Source organism: Calypte anna, chromosome 4A (assembly GCF_003957555.1).
Source record: "Calypte anna isolate BGI_N300 chromosome 4A, bCalAnn1_v1.p, whole genome shotgun sequence".
Lineage (NCBI taxonomy): Eukaryota > Metazoa > Chordata > Aves > Apodiformes > Trochilidae > Calypte > Calypte anna.
The window spans coordinates 14,913,722-14,934,692 of NC_044248.1; positions in this window are offsets into that span (position 1 = coordinate 14,913,722).

The following is a 20,971-nucleotide window of genomic DNA, read 5'->3' on the forward strand; positions in this document are numbered from 1 at the left end:
TTTGTTTTGCACATGTTTTTTAGCATTTTAATGCATTTTTATAATTTCAAAGGAAATATAAAAAGAGAATTATAAAGCAAAAGAAACTCTTTTCTAGGACTGAGAATACTTAGCAATAATGGACAGTGCAAACCCAGAAAGTTATTTTAAAATTACCTGTACACTCCTGCTTTTTCACACTGGAGAATAACTATTTCTTTATGCTACAAGCCTTATTTTATATAATGCCCAGATATTCCAGTTCTTTCATTTATGCTGACAATATTGAAAAAAAAAAAACAACCAACAAAAAACAATGTCCAGAAGAGCACAGGAGGGGAGAAACTTCCTGGGGAAGTTTCACACCTCATGGACCACTTGTACCATTTGGTTTTAATCATAGAAGAGAGGTTTCCATTTTCACACCTTTCTCTCTGGAAGGAGGAAAGTGCTTTCATGCCAAAGATCACTGAAAATACAACAGTGTTGTCAAAGCAGAAATATAAAACAGTAACTTGAGGATCTTGAGGGCAGAGTATTAAACTAATGGAACAGCTCTTGCTGACAAAGGGGCAAGGTTTTCAGGGCTTTGGGAGACTCTTTTAGTTACTCGCTAAGTTTGATAGCATTGTTGCAGATTTTTAGATTTCAGGCACTAACTGCTCAGCAACTAAATTTAGCAAACTTTTTTTTCCAAAACCAACTGAAGATGAGTGGGAGATATATTATCCATCAGAATGATGCCAAAATCCATGCAATGGTCACTCAGAAAGTGATGCCATCTCCTTGCAGACAACCAAGTTGTCTATTCAGCACTATTTCCTGGTATTGCTATCTCAAAGACTTTCCTGCTGCTAAGGACATGCTCTCATTTCTTGAAAAGAAGGAAGAGAATGATAGTTTCTCTTTGGGTGTTTCATGAAAACCATGAAAAAAAGAAGCATGAAAATCAGCCAGATCTGTTTCTCTTCAGCAATGATCTTTGGGTGGAGTGACAGCAGGAGGTCTGGGACAAGGTCCCACTCTGTGTAAATCCACATTTCCAGTCTACCAAAGCTGAGCTAATGGTGAGGCTGTTGGGTAGAAATTTCTCTGTCTCTGATCGTGGTGCAAAAAAATGCCATCAGCTGCTCTAAGGGCCAGAATCTGATCATTGATATATTCTCAGAGCCCAGTGAATAGATATCTTTGGAGTATCAGGAGGAAAGCAACTTATTTCTTGTTGTTGGTTGTTCTTAAAGAGGTAGATACACACTGATCAGGAGGGGTCAGTAGAGGTCCCCCAAGAGCTGCATTTCACTATCTGCATACTGATTGGGGTTTCTTTGGATTTTAGCAGATTTTAGTATTTCAGACCACATTTGTTCATAATAGAAAAATTAGGAGTGACTTGGGAAAACAAGACCTCAAGGTGTTCTCCTTTTGGTCACCATGGTTTCAAGGCAAGTGTAAAATTGAATAAAGAAATGTGAAAGGATTTTAAGCTTTTAATAGCTTCCATAACATGTCTCTGAGAGACTGGTCAGTCTCTCTGTATCCTGAGCACTACCCAGATCCTGTGCTTCCACCTGCCAGTGACAGCAAAGTAACTTCTACTGGGACTTTTTATAAGGGTTTTGTGATTTGGGCATAGACAACCACCACAACAGAAACTGCATAAAAATTTCACTTATTTCCACACAGGTCACTGAAGAAACTTCCTTCTGCTATGAAAAACTAATTTTTCAGTACCTCCTAGATGATAGCTGGGCCAGAACCCCCTCAGTCTGCATCTTGTAGGAATCCACAGAGCAAGCAGCACTTTGTGATTTCCAGGCTGAGGATGAAGTTTCTGAAGCTCCTGAAGCCGGATCTTCTTTGCTGCTCCTCTACTGAATTTACCAGAAAATTCTGGAATCATAGGATTGGACTTTCCTTTTTGTCCCCAGTTAAAAAAATTATAACAGGGAATTTTTACAAAAATATAGACATCCAAAGCCAGTGCTTTGGATATCTGCACAAAAGAGTGCAGATAACTCAGCAAATTAAGAACTGAAGGGCTGTATTTATATTGATTCCACATTGTTTTGTGGGGTTTTTTTGATAATAATTATGTGGCAAAAACCATGCTAAACTAATAGTACCAAATAGAAAAGAAAGAGAAAAGAAGTCAATACTATTATATTCAGAGTCAGAGTGGTTAGACAGACAGGACTACTTTTTTGACACATTTAGCAATATTTCCTTTCCCACTCCTGTTAGCAGCTGCCTGGCAAAACTCAATGAGTGGACACAATGGGACAAATTCATCCAGAATATAACTTCAGAGGAATGACTCCAGGGACATGTTCAGTCAGTTTTGAAGAGTAGGAAATGCAGGGTGATTGACATCTATCCAGTGTTACAAGATTGTATTTAAAGATGGATAAATTACTTTTAGTACAATGCTGCTTCCCTCCCCTAATGTATGCATGGCAGTAAATACTGTATTTTTGGGAATATGATTTCCTTTGAAAGACAAGCTGCTTGGATATGGTTTTTATTTTTCTGATTTATTTAGGGATTTATAGGTTGAGGGGGAGTTCTTCTTGGTGGCAGAAGTGTTTTTGTTTTGTGTGAGTCTTCTAGTAACTGGCCTATCTTATTTATAATGAAAGGGATGGAATCTGTAGGTGTTCAACTAACATGAAGCAAAAAGTGAAAGCTGCTGTCATTATAAAAGACCTTTTCAGGCTGCACTTTTCTTCGAGAAACTCTAGAAATGACAGAATATCTATTGGTGGCACTGTTAAGATCAAACGTAGAACAAATCCTCTTGGTTGGAATCAAATATACTGTTTTAAAAGTGGACTTCACAAGGTTTCTGAACTTTACTACTTACAAAATTGGGCAACAAGCCAGAGCCATCCAGTTTCTCTGTGCTTTACCAGAGGCTTGTACAGAGACGCACAGGTGGTGACCAAAACAATGAAGTGCTACAGCAACCAAGGGCATTGCCTGGTTCCTTGCTCAAACCTGGGCTTTTGTCTCCTTTTTTAAAACTCCAAATAACAGCTACGGGCTTGAAGGAACTGACATACTGAAGCTTGCCAAACATGAGATAGATTTACTAAGATAGGAAAGGTTGCTCTGCTAGGTATCTTCAAGTCTTTTAAAAGCAAACTGTGAACTGCAGTTTCACAGAACTGAAAAAGCAAGAATTAACTGAAGTTAGGATTGCTCTGCTGAAGTGTAGTGGTGATTTGTGACTCTGCTTTATGCAGGATGCTATTGTTTGCCCAACACTTCAGAGTGGCAAAGAAATGGAAAGGTCACAAATGGCCACAGCACTACAGTCCTCCTTTTCATACACTTTTTTCTGAGGAGGTATGTGGTAGAAAGAGCTACTGATAATGTAACCAGCTGTCCAAAATTCATTTTTATCAAGGCAATCTGCATGGTATTATGTCTCTGAGAACTGCGAATGTCACAAGAAAATGTCTTTGGCAAGGAAAGTACAGGTTTCTTTTAAATGTTACTTCTATACTAAATGGTGCTGGATTATGTCTGGATTATTTTAGCACCTTTGAGGACGATGTTTGAACTCTAAAGATTTGCTTGTCACATCCACACTGGACATATTACTGTCACTGTCTTTCTTGTGATCATGATTCAAATGTGGACATTTATTACACAAAGTAGTATTGTACACATTAATTTTTTCTTTTTGCAGTATTACCTTGAGGTCATGTATTTGTATCTGCAAAAAGTTCACATTATTTCTAATGGCTCCAGGGCCTTCCTTTATAGAATCATAGAATTGTCTGGGTTGGAAGGGACCTCAGAGATCATCAAGTCCAACCCTTGATCCACTACTGCTGCAGTTACTAGACCATGGCACTGAGTGCCTCATCCAGTCTCTTTTTAAATATCTCCAGGGATGGAGAATCCACTACTTCCCAGGGCAGCCTGTTCCAGTGTCTGATCACACTCTCAGTAAAGAAATTCTTTCTAATGTCCAACCTAAACCTTCCCCGGCACAACTTAAGACCGTGCCCTCTTGTCTTGCTGAGAGTTGCCTGGGAAAAGAGACCAACCCCAACTTGGCTACAACCTCCTTTCAGGTAGCTGTAGAGAGTGGTGAGGTCTCCTCTGAGCCTACTGTTCTCCAGGCTGAACTCCAGTGGCTTTATGACCCTTGGAGCAGCTCTAAGTCATTCCTCTCCCTCCCTCTGTGCCCAACCAGTGGGTCTGACCAGCAAGATGAGCAATCCTATTGCGTGGTGCTGGAGTGTGTCTGAAGAAGGATAATGAAACTGGTGAAGGGTTTAGAGCACAAGTCTTCTGGGGACCATCTGAATGAGCTGAGGGTGTTCAGTCTGGAGAAAGGAAAACTGAGGGGAGACCTTATTACTTCCTACAGCTACCTGAAAGGAGTGTAGTGAAGTGGGTGTTGGTCTCTTTTTCCAAGTAACAAGCAATAGAAAAAGCAGAAATGGCCTCAAGTTGTTCCAGGGGAGGTTTAGGTTTGATATAAGGAAAAATTTCTTCACAGAAATGGCAGTCAGGCAGTGGAACAGGCTGCCCTGGGAAGCAGTGGAGTCACCATCCCAGGAGGTATTCAAAAGAAGTCTGGATGCAGTGATGAGGGACATGGTTTAGTGGGGGACTTGGCTGTATGTTGGGCTGTAACTGAATGACCTTAAAGGTCTTTTCCAGACAAAACAGTTCCATGATTCGACAGTGTGCAAGCCTTGAGTTTTGGAAGAGAGCGCTCAGGCTCTGGGTGGCTGAAGCCGTGAGCACCTGGCAGGGGATTCTCAGCCAGGGGATGTGGCAGAACACACCCGGAATGTGATGATCAGCGTGGTCAGGTGAGCTGTGGGACAGGTTTCCCGCAAGGAGTAGTCTGGAAGAGGCTGTGTGGGTGGGGGTTCTCGGCAGTGCCCCTAGAGGGCACTCCTGCCCCACGCGTGTCCCAGCCGCTCCCGCTGCCCACGCCCTCCCCACACCCCCAGCATCTGAGGCACCTGCTTGGAGACGCTGATCCCAACAGATGTGCTCGTTACGGGACACAGACAACATGTGCTGCTTAAGGCTACAAATCCAAACATCGGACTTCCCAGAAAGCAGCATTAAGGGAATAGGAAAGGGTTGTTTTCACTGTTGTTTCCACTAAGACACAAAGGGAAATCACATGCAGGTCCACAAGATCTGAATTTCAAGAAGTAACCAGCACCAAAGGAAGAAGAAAAGGTGACCAGAGTCCCACGTGGGATGCCTGTGGTGGGGCTCAGGATGGATCTGGCCTGCTTCCTCTTGTTCCCCTCTCTCCTCCTTGTGCTTTAACTACAAGGAGTTAAAAAAATCTTCACTGTGCTGTGAACAGTTTTGAGCACTGCTGAAAAGGCAGATACTGAGTGCTCTCACCTTTACTTCAAATCAAAGGAGCTATGAGCAAAATAAAGCCTCAGGAAGGCCAAATACTTTATAAAATCTTATGAAAACTAAAATTTTCTGACTTAATATGTAAAATTAGATAACTTAGAAAGACTGGGGGTATTTTCATAGTTCTGTATACCAGATAATTTGGGGCAATGGTGATATAAGTAGAGTGTGCTATACTTTTCAATTCCAATATTTTTTAATTGCATCAGTACCTTTGGGATGGATCTCACTGAAAAGTCTCCAAGGTAATAGTGTATGGAGTTTGCCTCAAATAAATATGGATGCTCCTGTCCTAATGGTGAATATGAAGCTTGCCCAAGTTTTAATCTGGCTGTCTGTAAAGAAAAGAATATCAAGAAAAACTCAGTGGCTTTAATTTATTAAAAGCAAACTCCTGTAAGTGTTTGGGATGCATTAATGTTTTCCTGAATCTGCCAGTTAGTTTTGCAGGGCACAACTCATAGCTGTTTGCAGACACTGGCATGGGAGACAGTGTGCTCTGATGAGCTGCAGGCACAGACTGCTCCAGCAGATTCCAAAGATTTGCTCTCCCTGCTCATTCCAAAAATAAGTGCATCTCCTCCTGATAAATTCTGTATGCAAATATGGCTCAGTCATTTTTACATGAGATTCTAATTCATACATTTAAAGATGTTCATTTTGTAGTGTATGCAAATTTGCATATGTAATTCAGCAAAGGCAAGAGCAATCTTTTATTTTCATCACTTCTGACATTTTAATCAATGATTTATGTCTTATTCTCACATTTATTAGCCCTCACTCAGAATGCTAAGGCAGATTTTTATGCAATGATATTCCTATACATATATAAAGCTTATTAAGACTGACAGAAGGATGGACAAAGTGCAGGAACAAGAGGCAGGAATTTGGAGGCTTCTGCTTTACCTTCTCCACAGGCTGTTTGTGCTCATTTGATAAACAAATTCCCTGTGTCACCCTCATTCCATGGGTACAACAGAGATGGTGTGGCCAAACTCAGAGGTGCTACTAATAGGAGTTCTATAAGTTTTTTGAGCTCCCTGGCTGAAAACTGCTATATAAATATTCTTCCGCTCATAAAGAAAGTTAATCAGATACAGTCCTCTGTAACAGAGATCTCATCCATTATTTCTGGTTTTCTCCTGTGTTTTAAGGTGACTGCAGACATGACATCCTCTTCTACAGACTGCCCCTTGTAGGTATTTGCAGTCACACACTCGCTGACGTTTTGACAAAACACAGCTTTTGCTGCTAGTTCCTTCTCTGGCTTTTTTTGCTTTCCAGATCTGAGCAACTAAACTAGGCACCACCAACAGAATAATTGATCTGGTCTCAATGCCAGTCAGTCCCCTGTGAATCCTTGGAGGGCAGATGAGTTAAAGGATGACGGGAAAAGGCCAGATTGTAAGACACAGAATTACAGAGGAATCATTTTGAAGGTCTGATTTAACCTCCAGGACCTTTTAGCTGGAATGAATGTGTGAATAGACAGAAATCAGCTGGGAATGCAGATCCCATTTGGAGTCTGAACCATGTCTCAGTATTTAGAAGAGTTAATTGTGATGAGAGAAAACAACAAAGGATTTTTCAACAGTAAAGCTTCAGCACAAAAAATGGAATTATGGCCTTGCAAATCTCTCAGAGTTAGACCTTTGCCTACTTGATTTTTGGAAATCTATTTGTATTCCTATATGCAATAAAGACAGCTCAGTACCCTGCAGGAATCCAGCTCCAGTTTCCACAAGTGTAAATCCATTGATGGCACGTGTCAAAAGCAAAATCCCAAGAATGCTTATGCTTAGAAATGGGAACTATAAACTTACACTTTGTGCACAGGAGTGTGAGGTTAGTAAATGCCACAACACATTCCCGGACAACACAGGCACATGTGAGAAAACCCTTCTTTATTCAGTGGGACATAAGCAAGCAGCTGAAGTTCACTGTGTCCCTGTGAAAGCAAAATTTCTGGTGGGCATCCCAAGTCTCAGTTCAAACTCTTTTCATTGGAGCAGTTTATGAATGGTCCCTGCTGCACACTCCAAACAGCATCTTACATTTGAGTAAATCCATGAGACTGCACTGCTCACCAGCTGCCCAAAATAAAGTTGAGAGCCACAAGTGACGCAAAATATACAGCTGGATATTTTTATTGTAAGAAACTCTGACCTGACATATAATTCAACTCTGGTACTGTTATGTGTTCTGTGACGGTCAAATATACCCAAATACTTTTGATGCCACACTGTTATGCCCAGGATAACTGGAATAAATGGGATAAAAACCTTGCATTATGAGATTCTTTCTGAGCACAAGAAGTAACTACAGTGACACTTCAGAAAGTAAATATTTTTTACCTTCATCCAATACAAGCTTCTGCTGGTAAACTCAGGTGAGACCAATCAGCTGATAAGGGGGCAACACCCAGCACTTCTGAGAGGGCTATAAAGGGCTGTGAAGAGCTGACCCACCTACTGCTGTTGGGCTCAGGTGAGGCCAATCAGCTGATAAGGGGGCGACACCGAGCACTGCCGACATGGCTATAAAGGGCTGGGAAGAACAGCCCCACATTCTGCTGGTGGTCTCAGGCGAGCACAATCAGCTGATAAGGGGGCGACACCGAGCACTGCCGACATGGCTATAAAGGGCTGGGAAGAGCTGTCCCACCTTCTGCTGGTGAACTCAGGTGAGGCCAATCAGCTGATAAAGGGCTGCGAGGAGCATTAGCGACCCGGAGTGCAGCGTACAAGAGCAGGCAAACAGGAACAGGGTTCACCAGTTTGTGAGGCAGTTCGCACAGCAGCCCAAGCAGGAGGGGTGCAGCCACCTCCCAGCTCTCTTGAAGGAGCAATGGTCTCTAAGAAAGTAAAACCTGGTGCTGTTTAGATGCAGGGTGTGTCCACACAGATGGAACATCTTAAGAGGGACAGCAAGAGGGACGTAGCAGTTCAGTCCTCTGGCTGTGTAGAGTGTTTGAGCCTTGCGTTAGCACCAGAGGACAGTGTGAGTTGGGCGTGTGTGTGATGTGAGCAGGTGAATGACTTGCTATGCCTGGTGGCAGAGCTCAAGGAAGAGGTAGAGAGACTAAGAAGTATTAGGGACAGTGAAAGGGAAATTGACTGGTGGAGTCACACCCTTTCTAACCCAAAAGAAGTCTAGGAGATGGTGAAGCCCTGCACCTCCTGCATTCAGGCAGTTGGAGCAAACCAGGTGGATGGGAGGGAATGGGAAAAAGGTCCCTCATTGGAGAGGCAAAAGAATTGCCTCCAACCCCCAGTGTCTCCCCGGGTGCCCTTAGAGAATAGATATGAGGCTCTGGACTCAGAGAATCAGGCAGAGGACAGACAAGAGGACAATCTGTCTGGAAGGTCTCCTGTTTGCCCCCTGTCTACCAGAAGGGTTACAACTACAGCTATAAAGAAAAAAAGAAGAGTAGTTGTAGTTGGTGACTCCCTTCTGAGGGGAACTGAGGACCCTATATGTCGACTGGCCCCATCCCACAGGGAAGTCTGCTGCCTTCCTGGAACCCGGGTGAGGGATATTAGTAGGAGACTCCCTCAGCTACTTTGGCCCTCTGATTACTATCCACTGTTAGTAGTCCAGGCTGGCAGTGATGACATTAATGGAAGAAGTACTAAGACAATTAAAAAGGACTTCAAGGCACTGGGTCATTTAGTTGATGGGTCAGGAGCACAGGTGGTGTTCACCTCATTTCCTGCAGTAACAGAGATGAATGAGCAGAGGAGTAGGAAAACCTATCATATCAATAGGTGGCTAAGGGATTGGTGCCACCAGTGGAACTTTGGGTTTTTTGAGCATGGGCCAAATTTTATCAAACCTAGTCTCTTCAAACCAGATGGGCTTCATCTATCTAGCAAGGGCAAAAGGACTCTAGCCTATAAGTTGGCGGGGCTGATAAGGAGGGCTTTAAACTAGGTTTGAAGAGGGATGGGGTCAAAACTGGGCTCTCCAGAAATCCTTTCTGGATGCCCAAGGGTGGACAGCCCAAGTTAAGAGCCAAATCAGCAGCCCAGCTGAACTGCATGTACACCAATGAACGCAGCATGGGCAACAAACAAGAGGAGCTGGAAGCCATCGTGCATCAGGAAAGCTATGGTGTAGTCGCTATCACGGAAACGTGGTGGGATGACTCCCATGACTGGAGAGCTGCCATGGGTGGCTACAGGCTCTTTAGAAGGGACAGGCAGGGTAGGAGAGGTGGAGGGGTAGCTCTATATGTTAGAGTCTCTTGACTGTAGAAGTTGAAGTCAGTAACAATAAGGTTGAGTGCCTGTGGATCAGAATCAGGGGGAAGGCCAACAAGGCTGATATCGTGATGGGAGTCTGTTACAGACCACCCAATCAGGATAATGAGGGTGATGAATTATTCTACGAGCAGCTGGCGGATGTTTCCAAATCGTCAGCCCTTGTTCTCATGGGTGACTTTAACCTGCCGGACGTCTGTTGGGACATCCACACATCAGAGAGGAGGTAGTCTAGGAAATTCATAGAGTGTATAGAGGATAATTTCCTGCTCCAGCTGGTAAATGAGCCTACCAGGGATGGAGCCCCACTAGACCTCCTGTTCACAAACAGAGAGGGGCTGGTGGGAGATGTGGTGGTCAGTGGACTTCATGGACACAGTGATCACGAAACAATAGAGTTTTCAATACTCAGGGATGCAAGGAGGGCCGTCAATAAAACCTCTATGTTGGACTTCTGGAGGGCAGATTTTAGCCTATTCAGAAGACTGATTCAGAGCGTACCCTGGGAAACAGACCTTGAAAACAAAGGGGTCCAGGAGGGATGGACGTACTTCAAGAAGCAAGTTTTGAAAGCACAGGAGCAGGCTGTCCCAGTGTGCTGAAAGGCGAGCCAGCGGGGAAGACGACCGGTCTGACTGAACAGGGAGACTTTGAAAGAAATTAGGGTTAAGAAGAGGGCCTACCAATTATGGAAAAAAGGGCTAACTACTCAAGAAGAATTTAGGAATATAGTTAGGTTGTGTAGAAAGAAAATGAGAGACAAAGGCACAACTTGAACTGAATCTCGCCACCTCTGTGAAGGATAACAAGAAGTCCTTCTACAGATACATCAGTAGCAAAAGAAGGGGCAGGGAAAACATCCATTCTCTACTGGACATGGGCGGGAATATAGTTATCAAAGATGAAGAAAAGGCTGTGGTATTTAACACCTTCTTTGCCTCAGTTTTCAACAGTAAGACAGGTTGTCCTGAGGACAGCTGACTTCTGGAGCTTGTAGAAAGAAACAAGAATCTGAACAGCCCCCCTGTAATCCAGAAGGAAACTGTTAGTGACCTACTGAGCTGCTTGGATCCCCACAAATCTATGGGACCAGATGGGATTCACCCAAGGGTGATGAGGGAGCCTGGTGGATGAGGGAAAGGCTGTGGAGTCTCCCTGGACTTCAGCAAGGCCTTTGACACCTCTCCCATAGCATACTCCTGAAAAAGCTGTCAGCCCCCAGCTTGGACAGGAGCACCCTGTGCTGGGTTAAGAACTGGCTGGAGGGCCGGGCCCAAAGAGTGTGAACATGGCAGTAAACCCATCTGAAGAGCTATCTCTAGCAGATAATACTGGATATGGATCCAGATAACTTGTTTCTCTCTTTACACTGCCTTTGCTGAAGCACTAAAATTTAGAAAGAGTAAAGAGACCTTTCTGCACCCAAACTTCAGTTGTCTTCACAAAATGTTGTGCTACCATATTATAATACATTTACTTCCTGATTTGGTACATATATATTTTTTTCTTGTCAAGATTTAATAGGTCTGGCCATGTGGATTTTGAAGGAATTAATGACCTCAGAGAATCTAAGGTTTTAACATGACCCTGCATTTTTACAGCATTAAACAGTAAAACAACACACAAGGTTTTGGGGACAGGAACTTCAGCCTCTGCCCTCTGGTGATCTTTTAATGTCATAAGGAAGAAAACATTAAGTAAAATGTTTGAGATGTGACTTACTACACTTTTTGTTCCAATGCTATTCACTGTAAATGTTTTTGGAAATTAAAACAAATAAGTAAATTCTACCATTTCACATTTTCTTTGCCCTCTTCTCCCTCAAGAAGGAGGAGAAAAGAGAGAGACAGAGAAAAAAAAAAAAACAAAACTCAAACCCTGAGCATTAAGAAGCTGCTATGTGTACCACTACTGGGATATATTCTTTTTCTTCTGCTAGACAAATAAGTAACCTGCACACTGGGAAGGAGAGCCAGTGGGTACAAAGTGCAGATCCTACTGCCTCCAGTGTACAGCTTGGGGAGAAGCAGATGCAGTAAGTGCTCCTGGCAGCTACCCTGACTCCTTCCTGGCTGCAAGGCCATACACCTCTACCATGTCTTTTCCAGCTGTGACACTCACAGCAGCTGTCAGCCATAGGAGAGACAGAACGGCCAGATGACCTTGCTTCCATGTAGCCCCTGGCTGCCACAGATGCTGTGCAGGTCGCAGCCTCACCGGGAAGGATGAGTTTCCAAGTGCACCAGCAGCATGGCCAAGCACACCACCAGAGGCTGCAAACACAAATGCAAGGGGAAGTCATGGCATACGGATACACCTCAAGAGCACTTGCTCCCTCCGTGGCTCAGTGAGTGGCATTGCTTGAGCTGTGCTTCTGCTCACACTGGGAGGCAGCTTTATCTTTTCCTCGGGTGGAGCTGTTTTGCAAGAATTTACTTTTAGCATTTGAAATGTCCAATCCCAAAGCTTGGCTAGCATCTTACTAGTTTTGTAGCTATTGCCTGTTATTACTGGGAAATAGAAAGAAACCCACATTATTTCTATGTTAATCACAATTTGCCTGTATCCTCCCTATGCTATTCCTGTTCCAGGATGAAGAGCCTTAGTCTGGCCTTGCTCCTTGTAATGGAGATGCTCTGTTCACTCACTCTTTGCACCATGCTCTTTTCTTTCCCAGTTTTTCTGAGCTTCTTATCAGTACTGCTAGTACACAGTATTTTCTAGATATGTATATGCCTGTACTATATAGTTTACAATCAAACTAGTTTGCTTGTATCATTTAGTAGAAATTCTTTCTCCTTATACTTAGATTCAAAGGATGCAGCTTCTGCTCTATCTGACTAATACCCAAATGTCCTGATGATAATCAGAGCTGGGCAAACCAGCAATCACAACCCAAATAGATCTCAGCATGCAAGCCTCGATTATATAGAGCTCAATACCTATGGTTATATGGGGAAGAAGGTTATTCTTCTTGAAAGTCTACAATGCAAAGTTTAATTCCAGCCATTACACCAGAACATGTGCAAACAGGAGATGTAAGGCTTTGTTGCCCTCTTCATTCAAACTTGGGCAAAAGCTACTGAAAAACTGAACAAAATATTCTGCTTTTAGCTCTTCCCATTAATTGCTTGTCTCTGTTTTCCACCTGTTTTCACATTGCAAAGCCTCATTCCAGTGCAGGATCCGAAAAAGAAAATGGAGGCATTATGATGTCAGGGTTTAATAGCCCTATTTTTTAAATTATTGATTGAAAATCACTCTCTCTGAGGGCTGCTGAAATATGTTTTCATGGTACATGTTGCACCAAAAAATGCCAATACTTACTGCTCAGTAATCCTGCCTTTAGTTTGCCTGAACCTTCACCTGCCAAACAGAGGCTCCTTTGTGCAGCACACGCTTACACCTCAGTGTAGCAATTGCCTGCAGAAGGGCTGCCTGATGGTGTCACTGTCATGAAGCAGATCAGAGGAAATGCTAAGTTTAAGCAAATGACAGATGATCCGAGGGCACACACCAGCCACTGGATAATTGCTGGATGATAAGGTCATTCTGGTCTGACTGCCTGTCTAGGTTGTGTGATGGTGCTTGTGCTGTGGCACACACCGAAAGGTGCCAAGAATGATCTGATATGGGGATCTGTGAAAAGATAGTTGTTGATGGGTAGTTTCTATCTCTTGGCTTACATAAACTGTAGTGTTGTCTGCAAAATGCTGTGGTAATCCTTTGCTTCAGCCTGGGGAGCTGGGAATTGCCACCTTAGAGCAGCCTTCCAGTATCTGCAGGCACCTACTGTAAAGCTGAGAAGGGACCTTTTACAGGGCTGGTAGTGATAGGCAGAGGTGGAATGATTTCAAACTGAAAGAGCAAGATTTAGGGTAGACATTAGGAAGAAATTGTTTAGTGTGAGGGTGGTGAGACGCTGGAACAGGTTGCCCGGGGCAGCTGTGGGTTTCCCCTCCTTGGAAGTGTTCGAGGCCAGATTGGATGGGGTTTTGAGCAACCTGGTCTAGTGGGAGGTGTCTGCCTGTGGCAGGGGGGTTGGAACTGCACCATGTTTGAGGTCCCTTTCAACCCAAATCATTCTATGATTTTATCATCCAGAATTTCTTGGAAGCGAAGTTCTGCCTATCTTTAGGGAAAGAATGAGGGACCAAGGGTCCCTTTGCTACCCAAGTCCATGAGTATGGACTCGACATGAGGCACTGTGGAGTGCCTTCCTCTGAGGAAGTAAAATTATAAATAAATAAATATTCATATAAAATTGTGAGTACCTGAGGAATAAAATTATAAACATTCCAGTTGAAATATTAAGTGGGACTACAGATCTGACAGAGAGAGAGATTGCTGTGCCAAGGCAGGTGCTGGTGTGCCTGGAGTAGCCCAAACAGCAGGGAATGGGGAGGAAGATCGAGTTCCAGGGTCAGGGTGTTGCCCAGGTAACAAGGAAGAAGCATCTTCTGGCAGGGATGGGGATGTGAGATGCCTCCTGGCAGGGGGGAGCAGAGGTAACACCACCATCCAACTGCTGGTGTGCAAATACAGACCTATGGAGATGTTGTTTCCTGGAATTGCTGTTCCTTCCTTTACACTTCACAGAATATTTGTAGTTGTCTTTCCCAGTATTTTTATGTGCACCAGGTAGTGCTGAACCCTGTAATGGTTTCAGAGCTGAATCCTACAGAGGGGCCCAGAAAACTGGTGAGTCCTGTTGCTGTTTAAGATTGTTAGGCATCTCTTAATTGTGAAGGCAGCAGAGTTTCAGTACATAGCTGTGATTTTTTTTCCTGTATGACCCCTGAAAAGTTATGCTCCCAAAGGAAGTTGATTAAAAATTTTAATAGGAGTTTTAACAGGCAAGCTACATGAAAATGCTCAGCCTTTAAGTACTGCTCCCAACATTAATAAAATTAGCAGGAATACACTCTGTTTTTGTAACAATAATTCTTCAGTTTCTATTTTATTCCTTAAGATCATCTTTCTTGCTTAAAGTATCCTGTCTCCATGATTTATTGCTAGATCTGCTTTGTCACCATCTGCTCTGCTGTTGCTCAAGAAAGAACAAATCCCCAGAAAACATTACTGTCCAGACTAAGCACTATATAAGCATCCTTTGCACATTCAGCCAAACATTGACTAATGGTGAGCTAAGCTATAATCGCAAATTCCCTCCTTTCCTGTTCACTATAGTTCAAATTCCTATAAAAAACTTGGTGGAATTCAGCTATCCTCCTTGGGGATATATGTTACCATCTGTCTGGTTTCCAGTGGTACATTTAAAAAACATTTGTCCCATTTTCATAAAACATTCTGCTGCACAGCAACCACTTTAATATCTAATTGCACAGCATTATGTATCACATATGTCACAACCAGAATAATTTGACCTGAGTTCCTCTTATCTGGTCTATTCTGTTTTGCTATTTTAAATTAAGTTATCCAAACACCTACAAATCCAAAAGTATGCCTCTAGCTAATGTAATTAAAAAAATAAAATAAGTAAATATTGAACTGCCTGAAGAATATTTTGGATTTAATTTGGTAATTTATATAAGATTTTCATTTCAAAAGCAAGCTAGGTTTGAAACTAAAGGTTAATGTACTTACAATCATATGAAAAAAATAATAACCCAAGATAGTAAAGGCAGGCAAGAGAATAGCAAAACAGATCAGTTGTTTTGCTGCCCACATAAACACATAGAATTGCCAAAGAAAATAACAAAATAAATTAGCCCTTCTCCCTCCTCAAATCTTCTTGGCTGTCCCCAGAGAGGACAGACAGTCATTCTGGGGTCAGTCAGGGAGAGCATCTTCCCAGGCTACATCTACTCAGGATGCTTGACAAAGCTTGCTGGAAGTTCCCCATTGACTCCACAGAGCTGTGGTGCTGCTGGGGACCCAGGGAGAGGAGCTGGGGAGAAGCAGCCAGACTGTACTGCAGCTTTGTCCCTCCTCCCTGAGCAACCCACAGCCTCCCTAACTGCACCTCCGAGCACCTTCACAATGCAGCTAATGATGACCAGGGCACCCATGCTCTGGAAGCTCTGCCATCTCAAGTGCACATGAAACCTCTTGATAGCAAAATCCCATGGGGTGGTGGCATCCACCAGCCTGGACCAGTAGCTTGCCTTGCACCTTTTTGCCCAGCTATGCTGTATTTCTGCTCAGCTTGTGCAGGGATGATGCTCGAAGGGTGTATGGGTAGTGCCTGGAGCCACATCTTATTTCTACCATACTTCCCCTTTCCCTGGCCAGGATTTTTTCCTCTTTTCCCCCAGAAAAGTGCTGAAGCAGAGCAGAGATACCATGAACAATGGCTTAATAAAGAATGAATCATAGATCCTCAGGAGCTTGATGAGAGTGGGGAATAGGAAAAGCGGTGTTCCTTGTCTTGGAGATTCCGCTTAGTTCCTCTGGGAGAGCTCCGAGCTGAAGAGTGGGATGAGAGTGTCTCTGGAGCCTGGGTTCAATGCAAAGAGAAAGAGACATGTAGGATAAAAGATCTCTCCCTCTTCTGCCCAGAAGCTCGAGTAGACGCCCTGGCCAAAAGTTTTGGTATCCAGCCTTAAGTTGCATCATGATACTTTTTTCTGCTACCAGGTCCTGGAAGATTCAAATGGTATTTCCTGTGGCTATGCTGGGGACAACAGTTGCAGCAGACCACTCTTGAGATGACAAACTGATGATGGATAGTAGCAATTACTTTTTTTTTTTGAGCACAATTTTTTTTCCATCTGTATCCAGCCAGAGAGCAGGTATCTTGTTCACAGCTGTTTGTCTAAGAGAAGCCATAAATTTAATTAAAGTTCATGGGGAACATGCACTCTTGAGAGTGGTAGGACACTTCCCCTGTAATCACATAGTTTCTGTCTTCACTGAATCTGAAATTACTCAGAACTGTCTCTCCATTCGTCTGTCTTTCCAGATAGATATGAGCTAGTTATTCCAAAGAACAATGCTAATGGTGGAATCTGTAATGTAGAATTCCTCCCCAAAACTAAGAAACACCTTCAAAGAACATGCACCATCAAGAATCTTGTCCTGAGAGTAGCCAAGATTGACCATCCAGCCTCTCTTCACCAAACTGTCTTTGTGCTCCTCTGTATGAGGAAGACTCTGGCTGCTTTGCAAAGAAAAGGTTGGTTCTGAGGAAGCCTTATTGCTGAAGTGGGAAATGGGGTGGCTGAATATCTGGAGGTACCTTAAGAGGCCAACTCTCATTCATAGAGCATGAATTACCTTTCCATAAGGTGTATGACAAGGCAAAGGATGTTCACATCACCTGTGACCAGTCACAGTGGGGTTGCACATTAGGAAGCATCAGTTGTAGCAATGTCCTGAGCACACTGGGGAGACTTGGCTGAGGGGGAGATGCAGGAGTGTCAGCAGCACAGGGCTGGGGATGAACCCACAGCTGCAGCTCTGCAGTCTTTTGCAAATGATGATTGTTTTCATTCTGTTATTGGTGTTAAACTGAATTGACTGTAGTAAATGCCAGATTTTATCAGATAGAGAATGATGCTGTTCAAGAAATGGACACTGAATTCTGAGGAAGAATTGCAGTTAAAAAAGGAAAGTTCGTAAATAATTTAGATTTTAGAGAACTTGTTCTGTTCTACAGACATCCCAGTAGGATAGAAAAAAACTTTGTAGAAAAAAATCCACAGACATCATATAACATTTCATTATATTGCCCAGCTAGTCAATGAGATTTAGAAAATATTCAGACATTGATACCAAAGTATATTTGCTAACTTCCCCCAATAGTAATATTATAGTACCAGGCACAGCTAGTCAGTAGAAAAATAATCTGATAACCATTAAAATTTATCTGCCATTTCAGGATGGATTATTTGGCCAAAATCAGTATGATACCTCCTGAGCTCTGTGATATTCAAACCAGCATCTGAATCAGTAAGAAAGAATGCAAGCAAGCATCATAACTTCAGAGATATTTCATTCTAAGTCCATCAGTGGACATCTTACATCTTCAACTAATCTCTAAACATAAATACAGGAAGGAGATCTCTGCATTTACCTTAGTGTAACTTTGCTCTTCTTGCTGAGTGATGGTATTTATAACTCATTCTCACAACTTCATTTACACATCCATATTTGAGGACATTTTCTTATACAACTCTGATTGCCAGAGCAATCAAGCTTGCAGCCAAGGTACAAAATAATAACTCCATTTATGATTTGTCTATGCACAGAGGACCAAGCACTCCAGTAAAGGCAGGATTTAACAGTTCATCCCACTTCTCGTCATGGAATTTATCAGAACAGCTGATGGCAAGGCAGGCTTCCCACCTAATAAGCAGCTAAGTTCAGTTTCCTCATGATGAAAAGCAGTCACAAGAGGCCATTGGAATAAAGAAATCTTGGCTCTAGCATGAAAAGGGAGCCTCCATTTTAGAATAGAATATATTTACATCCAGCCCAGAATGTACATTAATACATTTCAGGAGTAACATGTTATCAGAAACAGAAAAAAAAGGAGTTTTTTAATTATTGTTAATTGTTAACTGAGACACTAAATTATGTGTGGCTAGAAATGATAATTGTTTTAGTATCTCAGTTTCAATGCAACTTCTCCAGCTACAGAAAAAGCACTGGGTGGTACAATAAGCTTAAGGATACGAGAAGTGTCTTCAATTTCAAACAAGGTTTCTATTAACAAGAAGTTACCCAGATTCTGTTTTAGGAAACAATTGATGATAAAATATGCTCTGTTACTTAGTATGAGGGTATTAGTTTGAGTCTGTAAAACATAGATACATTCCCAAAGCTGTTGTGAAATCTGTGAATGGACTAGACTGGCAGCTGGGAGTGCTTGATGATAGAGGAATGATGAGAGAACTACCAATGTTTCATGTAAAGAAGTGAGCTTATAACTTCTCTAAACAATTAGGGGTAAAGATCTTGTGATTTTCTAGCAGAGAGTTTTAAAGCATATTTTCCTCATACTTAAGTTGAACTCTTAATCGTTTGTGTAACAGAGTAATGATTGTTAAACATCCAGCATGTGAGCTGCAGAGCAGAAGTTTAAGCCAAGAAAAAGACAAATAGGTGGCTGCAGAGAAGCACAATAATTCATAATTTGAAAATTGTACTAAAGAGTGAAGCAGTTTCTCAGCAAATTAGAAATTTCTCACAGAAATGTAAGATTAACTCTTATATAGGTTAATGGTGCTTAGCTGTTTCACTCCTTGGTATTCTGAGCAATAGGATTTGTAATAGGTCTATTAATCAAAGTGATGGAAGAATAAAATCTTCACACTCAGCCAGGAAGTCATCAAGTCAATATCAAAATCATAACATTTTAAGTTAAAGCCATCTATCTGGACTTTTGAAATGTTTAGGCTACACAACCAAAAGTTAGAAAATAAACGTTTGAACTAAGCTGATAACACGTGACCATTAAGACTGAAGTCAACAATCTGGCACTGAAGAAATTTCTAGGTGCCTAAGCCAGCAGTCTGAAGTAAGATGTCCAAAGTAAGTTCATACTAATTCATCATCAGTTGGAGATGAGATAAGCTCATTGCAGGAAGTCAGAGGGACAGGGCACTACAGGCAGTCTGTGTGATAACTTTACATTAACTTCTCTTCTGAAAAGGAGGCTAATGGGGATGCTGGACTTGGCTAGTTTAGTACTAGGTTTTATAACTGGATAAATAGTATCCTAGGGCTGAGGCTACCAACTATTACTGATATTGTTGTATTAAGGTGCCAGCTAACTACCAGACCCAGCTGTTGAACCCAGCTGTGCAAGGCTGTGTCCCAGCAGATATGGATGCCAGCCCTTGTTCCACTTACCTCTTAGTCTGAAACCCAACAGTTCTTGCTATAGCAGATGAAAAAAACAGCTTCAGTAATAAAGAAATAAACACAGAGGGATGTGCTCAGTTCATCGGCATCCAGTAGCAAAGATTTCAGCAGCCAAGTTAAGAGCCAAGCATGCTCTGCTGAGCACTGGGGATTTTCAAGGGACAACACATGAGCTTTTGGTGGTCTGCAAGGCACACTGAGTGGGTGGTAAAAGCAGAAGATGCACATATCACTAATGTTTCCACTTTTGCTCTATGCAATGGTTCCCAGTTTCTTTTTAAACATCTAGTGCCCTTCAAAAGCTTATTGAAGAGGGCAGTTGTGCACAGGTGGGGAGGTGAAGGAGGACTCTGCAGTGATAGATTTTCTCTTGGGGTTTTTGATTTGCAAAAGGTAGCTCTGGAGAGAGAATAAAAGGTTGCCCATGTGTTATGTATGTAAGATATGTGTATGTTACACTGGGCACCCTCTTCCCTCTCTTCCCCTAGACTGTGTGACTCCTCTCTATGGGGTCACTGGCTGCACCTGAGCAGATGCTTGCAGCCTTGCTGTATGGATGATTTGGGCTTGAACGTGGCCCCCATGCCTTCCCATGTTCTGTATAGACCATCCCAACCTGGCTCTTGGAAACTGAAAGTGGTAGCAGCTGCTGGCTGGGAGGTGAGGCAAGAAGCATCTGCAGAGAGCCCAAAATAGAGGAGGAGGAGGAGGAGGGAGAGAGAGCAAGCTGGTATTCAAAATAACCACTCCTACCAGCAGCCAGGACCCAACCTGGTGGTCTCACAACATGCTGTGCAAACTGGGCTGCTGTGATGCCTGCAGCCTGGTGTCCCTGCAAGCAATGCACTCCCCCCTCTCTCCTGCATGGTTTCACCTGGATGTGCTCAAACTTAATACTCCAAACAACATTGTGCAGAGAAATAATTACCCTCCAAACTCCGTGTTAATTCTCCTTACTCAATAGTCATGCACATTCAGTATTATCATGGCCCTTCTGCCACGCTCTGCACCAACAGGATCTGCTGCCAGGGAATGAGAATCTGTGACATTTTTTTGGTTATGAATACCTTCACTTGTGTCCCCCAGCAATAAAAAACTCCTGCAATGTCTCCAGGCACGGTAGATGGCGGTGTGCAGATCCTTTCCTGCTGTATTTAACCATTCGCTGTTTCCCCGACGTTTGCTACAAAATGACTTCACTCAGTAAACGGCAAAACGATAACATTTGAGACTATATTTAAACACTACTAATTCTATATCTGAAATAGGAGTATTTTTAAAGTGTTTTCTGTAAACTTTAGTGTATTATAAATCCATTTGTTTTTATAGGTCAGATCCCAGAAGAAATGTAAGCAGAGAGACTGAAATGTAGATAAGCAAAAGAAAATTTCCTGGGGCTGTTGTATATAAGAATAATAAGTAATACTTAGCAGTAAAGTTATTAAATCCCCAAACACGTTACTACATTCAGTCTATGTGAATACTTAAGTCAA